Source organism: Hydra vulgaris, chromosome 01 (genome assembly GCF_038396675.1).
Source record: "Hydra vulgaris chromosome 01, alternate assembly HydraT2T_AEP".
Classification (NCBI taxonomy): Eukaryota; Metazoa; Cnidaria; class Hydrozoa; order Anthoathecata; family Hydridae; genus Hydra; species Hydra vulgaris.
In genome coordinates, this window is record NC_088920.1 from 10,156,706 (window position 1) to 10,165,000 (window position 8,295).

General features: G+C 28.5%; 1 protein-coding gene across 4 annotated transcripts in view; it reads right to left on the reverse strand.

Moving 5' to 3' along the window:
- The window catches only part of LOC136075096 (uncharacterized), a 97,748-nt gene that overhangs the window by 12,135 nt on the left and 77,318 nt on the right, over positions 1–8,295 (reverse strand). The gene's annotated exons all lie outside the window — the stretch shown is intronic.

The window sequence follows — 8,295 nt, forward strand, 5'->3', positions numbered from 1 at the left end:
AAAATATCATAACTAGATTAGGTAAAAGTAAAAGTGAATATATAATAACTTTATATATATAAATACGCACAAAAAATAAAATAAAAAGCGAGAAAATGTAATTTTTGATAATGATTATTGTCAAAAAATTTTAACCTTTTTTCTTTTTTTTTTCTTTTATTTTTTCTTTCAAATAATTACGAAAATACGAATAATTAACTTGTTTTTCAATTTTTAAATTATATATCTGATCCATTTTTAAAAGAAAGACTTAAAATAATATAAATCAAAATCTGCGTTTAAAAAAAACTGTTTTGAATCAGTTTTAAACTGATGAAGAGATTTTTTTTTTCCGGAAACAATGTTTGGAAATCTTTTCCACAAAAGTGGTCCGCGATTCTGAATTGAATAAGAAACTTGTTTAGAATAAGATTTTGGTATAACAAAGTTGTTAGCGGAAAATCTTGTAGCATATTTATGGTGTAATACTTTAAAATAAGTTTCAAATATTTTGGGGGACAGTCCATATTTTGTTTTATACATGAACAGTAGAACAAGATGGATATTAAGTTTGAAAATATTCAGGGCACCAATTACACGTAAAAGAGGTTCACAAGGAACCGCTCTACCAGATCCAAATATGATTCTAACAGCATGTTTTTGCTTGCTATAAAGTTTTTTTAGCTTAGTGTAATTAGTACTTGCCCACATGATGTTGCCGTAAGTTAAGTAACTATGTATAAAGGAAAAATATAAACTTTTTAAGGACTTAAAATTTAAAAGTGGCTTAACTCTATAGATCATGCCAATGCTTTTTGAAATTTTTTTTTCTATAGAATTTATATGCACTTTCCAAGATAGCTTTTCATCAAGGTTCACACCTAAAAAATTTACAGATATTTGCCTTTTGATGTTAGTTTTATTCATCAAAAGATTGGGAAGAATAAATGGTATTTCCTTTGTTTTGCTTGGTTTGTGGAAAAGAGAAAATTTAGTTTTTTGAACATTCAAAGACAATTTGTTGCATATAAACCATTCATTTACTTTATTTAATTCTTCATTTACTACTGTAAAAAGTGTTTCAATATTTTTGTGAGAATAAAAAAGATTTGAGTCATCTGCAAATAAAATAAAATTTAATAGGTTTGATGTTGAAGACAAATCATTTATGTATAGTAAAAAAAGTAAGGGTCCAAGTATAGAACCCTGTGGGACTCCGCAATTTACAGTTTTTTTGGTCGTTTCTAAATTTTCAAATTGTACATATTGTTTTCTGTTTGAAAGGTAACTTTCAAACCAGAGTAAGTTTGTCTCCTTTATTCCGTAATATTCCAGTTTTTTTATTAGAATGGAATGATTCACCGTATCAAAAGCTTTCGACAGATCAATGAAAACTCCTAACGTATAATAGTCTTCTTTAAAAGCATTAGATAAGTGGTTAACTAACTCTACTAATGCATGATCTGTTGAGTGTTGCTTTTTGAAACCAAATTGCTTACTGTATAACATGTTGTTTTCAGTTAAATGATTATACAGCCTATTGTACACTATACGTTCAAGCAATTTCGAGAAACAAGATAAAACAGATATAGGCCTGTAATTAGAGGGTTCTGACTCATCTCCAGACTTAAATACTGGAGTTACTCTAGCAATTTTTAATTTATCCGGAACTTTACCTGATTTAAGTGACTGATTGAATATATGAAACAAAGATGGTTCAACTATATCATAGACTAATTTTAATATATTAACGCTAACTTTATCCGATCCTGCACTTTTGTTACTTTTTAAGCTTAGTAATGCAGTACGCAACTCGCGTATATCTAGCTTTGACTCATTCATTTTTTTATTAGAATTTCTTAGATAAGAATCAAATGTTGAAGAAGTTAAAGGAATACTTTGCGCTAAATTAGAACTAACATTTATGAAGAAACTGTTTAGTTCTTCAGCTATGAGTGCTTTATCGTATATTGTTTCACCGTCAATTAAAAGTTTTTTTGGCAGAACATTATTTTTATATTTGTTTTGTCCAATTATTTCTTTAATAGCATTCCAAGTTTGTTTAGTATTTCCATTTGCATTTTCTAGTAATTTCGAACAATATACTTTTTTAGAGTATTTTTTGATTTTTTCAAATATATTTTTATAGTTTTTATATTTTGCTTCGTTTGAACACGTTTTTTTTTTAAGAAATTTTTCATAAAGTTTTTGTTTTTTCCTTGACGATTTTAGTAAGCCTTTTGTCATCCAAGGCGATAGAAGTGATTTTGAATTCACATAAAACTTTTTTACAGGAAACGCTATCATGGTAAGATATTTTGGTAACAGGAAACGCTATCATGGTAAAATATCATGGTAAGATATTTTGTATATCATCTCAAAAAAAAGACTTTTGTGACTTCTGGAGATCTTTAAACAGTATCTATAATAAGGGGAAATCTGTTGTTCCACTACTCTTGTATGATTCAGTTTTTGTCATCTTACCTAAAGACAAAACTGAATTGTTTGCGAAGAACTTCTCACCAATATTATCTTTTGAATCCACTAGATGCGGTCTACCTGATTAGCCAACAAATAGGTTGATCCATTGCTTGACATTCTCATCACTCCAGCCTCTGTATCTAAAGTGATTTCTTGCTTAGACTCTTTTACAGCTTGTGGTCCGGACAACATACCTGTTAAAGGCTTGCAGAATTAATATCCGCAGCAATCGTTTATCAAAAAGTGCTTATCAGAGTCTTATCTCTATTTAAAAAAAAATAGAGACTTTGATAAGCACTTGTTATCTGTAATTTAAAAAAATAGAGATATTAAGTGTTATCTCTACTTTTTAAAATAGAGATAACACTTATAGGTAAGACAATAGAGCATCTATTACCTCTATTTTAAAAAATTCTGGAGAGCGATCTGACTCGTCTGATATCAGTCCTTTTATTTTTCTTCCTATCATAAGCAAGATTTTTGAGTCTTTAATTAATAAAGACTTTATCTCTCATCATGCATCTAATAACTTACTTTGTGAACTATGGGTTTCGTTCTTCTTGGTCTACTGCCAATTTGTTAACGGTAATAATCAATAGGCTTTATCGTGCATTAGATAGATGTGGGAGGGTAAGGTTAATGCTCTCAACATTTCTAAAGCCTATGATAAAAATTGGCATGCTGGTCTTCTCCGTAAGCTTTATTCTTTCGGTTTATCATGTAAAATCTATAAGACTAGTGAACCTTTTCTTACCAATTGTAGTATAATAGTTGTTCTCGATGGACAGTACTCTCTTTTTTATTCTGTAAGTTTAGGCTCAAGGTTCTATCTTCGGCGCTATACTCTATTTAATTTAAATCAACGATCTCCCAGAATTTCTAACATCTAAGATAGTTTTGTTCACTGATGATACTATCGTTTAATCTGGTCTTGATAAGAAGCCTTTACTCACTGATTGCTTTGAGGGGTAGTTTGAGCTTAAAAAGGATCTCATTTCTGTAACAGTTTGGGTCTCTAAGCAGGTGGTGAGTTTTAACTCAGATCTAACTCAATTATTTTCAGCTTAACGTTATCACAATAATCAAGATTTTCCTGTATTTATGAGCAGTAATGTACTTAATGAGTCATCTACCCTTCGTCTTTTTGGATTAACTTTTATTTCCGATCTTTCTTGGAAATCATATATGAAATCGATTGCAAAAGTTAGCATCTGTTTTTGCTAACTTTTCTTAGCTAACTCGATATATTTATTGGCACTTTCGTGTTCAGAATTCTATTTTTTTATCTCTGATATTCTCAAACCCGCCCTTGTTTAGAATACTCTTGGCATAATCGGAACGGCTCTTGCAATATTGACTTACCTTATTTAAAATGAAGTGCATAAAAGAATTGTAAAATTAGTTAGACCTGCTCTTGCAGCCATCTGCAATCCATCATTAAATTGTTGTTATGTTGCTTTTCTTTCTCTTTTCTATAAATAATTATAAGGGCACTACTCTAATGAGCGAGCATCTCTTGTTTCATCTACTAAAGTTCGATCTCGTTTTATTCGTCATTTAAATAAATCTCATCTTTTTAACAAGAGTGCTCTTAAGTGCAAAAATTTTATTCATTAAGCTCTTTGAAAATTGTTCCCTTTATCTTCTATTCCTAATTCATACAATTTTTAATTTTTAAGTTATCTCTTAATCGTTATCTTGCTTTATAAACTTTATATTTTTTCTTCACATGATAAACCAAGGATGACAGCTGGCATTAGAAAACTGATCCGAATCTGTCTAAAACAGTACCACAGTAGCAATCTTGAAAAATGAAAAACAATATGCAAAGTTATTAACTCGAAAGTATGGACAGAAAAAATTAGTTCTATAGTGGCCTCACTATCAAAACCAGCACCTGGTGGAAACAAATTAAATAAAATCAAAAAACCTCAAAAACCCAAACCATTAATACAGATTTTCTAAAACAATTAAACGAAGGTTTTTACTCTATCTGAATTGGTTAATGCAGCCAGACATATCTTGCTTTATAATCAACTCAAACTACCAAAACACACCATTACTTCTTACTATAGGCATCGTTTCAAATCTTTAAAAAAACTTAAAACCAGATCTCCTGGAAACTTCTCAAATGCGTTTGTCTTGAAATCTCCAATATTCTTAGTCCTAATTTATTATCCACTATTTTAGAAAACAACAAACAATATGGCTTTCTACCAGGTAAATGCACAATGGATGCAATCCCATGTGTGATGAAAGACTGACATCTTGCTAAAGACAAAAAGAAAAATATAATTCCAATATTTCTTGACTTTTCTAGACTTTAACGTAGTTGATCACGAGCTTTTTTTTTACCACATTATCAATATACCTTCCTAAATGGCTTATTTCCCGGATCAGGATTATTTAAAAAATTTAAAACATTTCTCAAAAACTGTTTTTATTTAAGTTCATTGGTGTTAAATACAAATATTATATAAACAAAAAAAATTACACTGAAAAATTGATAAATAAATACTTAAAACAATTACGTTTAAAAAATGTTGCTAATAATATTAAATAATATTTAAAAAAAAAGTACAATAGTTAGATAATAATTTAACGGGAAAGGAAACGAAAAATAATCACGTGAGCAAGCGCAGTTTTCCTTAAGACAAACTAAAATATTTATTACGCATGGTTTCGTGACTATTTTTTCCTTTCTTTCCTGTTCCCGTTGCAAAAATGGTTGAGTGGATACTCGCTTTTAGCTTAATTGTTTAAAAGAGTTTTAAATGATCTCAAAACTTTTTATATAGTAAACAAACTTAAAATGGTTACATATATTATTCGATAAAAAAAAAACTCTAAACAAAAATGATTTTTATATTTCAGGAAATAAAAACAAATTTTTTATTGGTGCTTTCCTTACACACAATACTTCAACAAAGTATTTTAAAGAAATAGTTTCAATATATACACAGCCAACCATCCTTTAGCAAAGTTTTAGAAGACTTTGAGCGGTCGACTTCAGTTTTGCTAATTAAATATTTAGCAGACCATTAATTGCAACTCTTAAAACTGGCTAGCTAATTACTGATCACAATATTCCACGTTGAAAAGTTATTGGCTGGCCACTCATAGAGGATGTCTCTAATGGTCCACTAACTAACCGATTAGCGAAACTCAAATGAACCGCTTAAAATGCCTTTATAGGCAAATCCACAACAAAAATATTGGATAGGGACATACTTATGTCAAACAATTTTTTTTTAAGTATTATTTCCAAAATAAGACACTTTAACTCTATATTAAGAAAAACTCAAAATTAACTCTAAATTATTTAACTCTAAATTAAGAAGCGCATGTATGTTCATTGTACGTGCCATATACGTCCGTCCGTCCGTGAACCTTCAAAACTGAACCTTCAAAAAGTATTTAAAACAAATCGAACCCAAATAGCAACTAAACTAAAATTAATTATTGAAGCTTAGCTTATCATATCATGTATTAGTAAGGATGTTAATGCTTATTTGAGTGTGTTTGACACGATACTCTTGGCAGTCATTGCAACCGAGGTAATAGCGAGAAAGAGAAGCGGCACTTTTTTTTATAAGAAAAGTCAACAAAAGTGTATTTAATATCTAATCTACGCAAGCTTTAAAGTATGTAATATTAAAAACATACTAAAACATATATCAAGTTTTTTAGTTTTACTTTCAATTGAAAATTGCATTGCGGCAACATCTCCTTAAGATTTGATCTGCAGCATTTAGTTACGTTTAATACAGTCTTTAATATGTTATATAGTTTTAAAATTCTGGCAAGACTTAACACCTGCGTAGCCGAGTGGTTAGAACGCAAGACCTGGTTCGAGTCCTATCACCGGCTTTTTTTTTTAATGTAATTTTTTTTGATTTTTCAAAAATACAAAGTAAATCGCTTTTTAAGAAAGAGGTTTGTTTTGAAAGAAGAAAGTTGTTTTGTTTTGCATTTTGAAAAACAAAAGTTTAAAAAAAAACCAATTGATGATTTGAACTTGCCATGCGGCGACCCTTTTGCTTTTTTTAAACAGTACGGGGGTTTAAAAAATATATTTTTGTTAAGATCGTAATTGAAAATTTTTATATTTTATTTAAAATAAACCATTTTATTAAATTTACAATTTTAAAAAACAATAAAAAGTTAAAAATACATAATATTAAGGTGATAAGGAAATTCAAAGTTTTACAGGTATTTTACGACGCTCTCGTTAAACATTCTAAACCGAGTGCGCAACAATGACAGAATTTAGATCAAAATAGTATTATACTCCTTATAATATTGGAAGAGTCAACTAGGACGCTTTTAACTGAAGCATGAGGCATTGTAGATGAGCAAGCTGAGAATTTTTTGTAGATCTTATTTTACTTTTATAAATTTCTGAGATAACTATGAATCTTTTATTATCATTATCATAAACGATTTAACTGTTGAATATACTTTAATTTATAAATAGTATGTACTTTTTTAACTTTTTAATCTGTTTTTAAAGTTACTAAATTTAATTTTTTTAATATTTTACTCAACAAAACATGTTCTGCTTTATATGTGATGTATTGAAATTCTGTCTTGAAAAGCTGGCAATTTTATTGAAGCTAAAGATGACCTTATTTTAAATGTAAGTTGTTGTTTTTTTTTATTGGTTTTGAATAATTTTATGTTAGATATTCAATTGTGTTTTATAGGAATCTATTTTTTAGTACAGTGTTACTGTCTTGTGGCGATATTCAGGTTAGATTTTATGAAGTTAAATTTTATAAAAATAAATTTTCTTTTAAAGAACCTTTAAAATTTACTTCTTAAAAAAGTTACTTTTTTTTTCCTTCCTAATTCAAAAATGTTTTTGTACTAAGTGTTTAGAATTGAATTACAATATTTTGTTTGTTATTTTATTTTTTGCGCTACAGTTTATCACATATTTTAGGTTTTGATATCTCATTTATCTTTATCTTTAAAACCGATTTAAAAAATAAAAAATATTTTCTTTAATATGATTGTATTTATTCTGTTTTATAAGAAATTTTACTAATAGTTTGATTGCTTTGAATTGCTTTTAATTTTCAATTTGATTACCTGTATGTTTTTGTTATTTATTATGGCCAATAAAGTTTAAGCAACCCCAGCAACAATATCTGCTGCAACAGCCTTATCTGTAAGTAGTAATAAAATGATTTGCAGGTTTTATAATTAAGTTTGAAACTAAAATATCATTTAACTATTCCAATTTTTCCTTTTGTTATTTTTACGCTTATCTTATGAAGCATTTGTACGCTATTTGAGATAATAATAACGACCCGCATCTTTTAGTGTACTTAGTGTGTGAGCCCAGAATACGGGAAAAGATTTTCCCTCATTTCATTAAAGGGGAAGAGATTACCTTTACCAATAGTTAAGTGGGAGGAGTTAGAGTGAGCAGGGGAAAATACATAACTACATCTAGAAATTGGAGATATAGTTAAATGTTTTTAGTTTTTTCTGTTTTTATTGTTGTTTTTTTTTTATGTTAATGTTGTTTGTAAATAAATAAATTTGTAAAAAAAAACCTAATTTTGTAATTTTTTTTTTTTAATATTAACTTATTTTTATAAAAAAAGTTTGTTGAAAAGATATGCATTCTGTTTCTACATTAAACGCCATCAAAGTTTTAATCAGCAGTACATTAAAAATTTTAAAATTATGCATGTTCTGGTGATTGGCTGCTGTGACAGTGGTTATAATTCTCCGTGTCAAAATAACATTGTATTGGGAATAGAGTTATTTTGTGAATAGAGTTAACAACTTTCATAATAATTAGGGGGGTATCTAATAAGTATT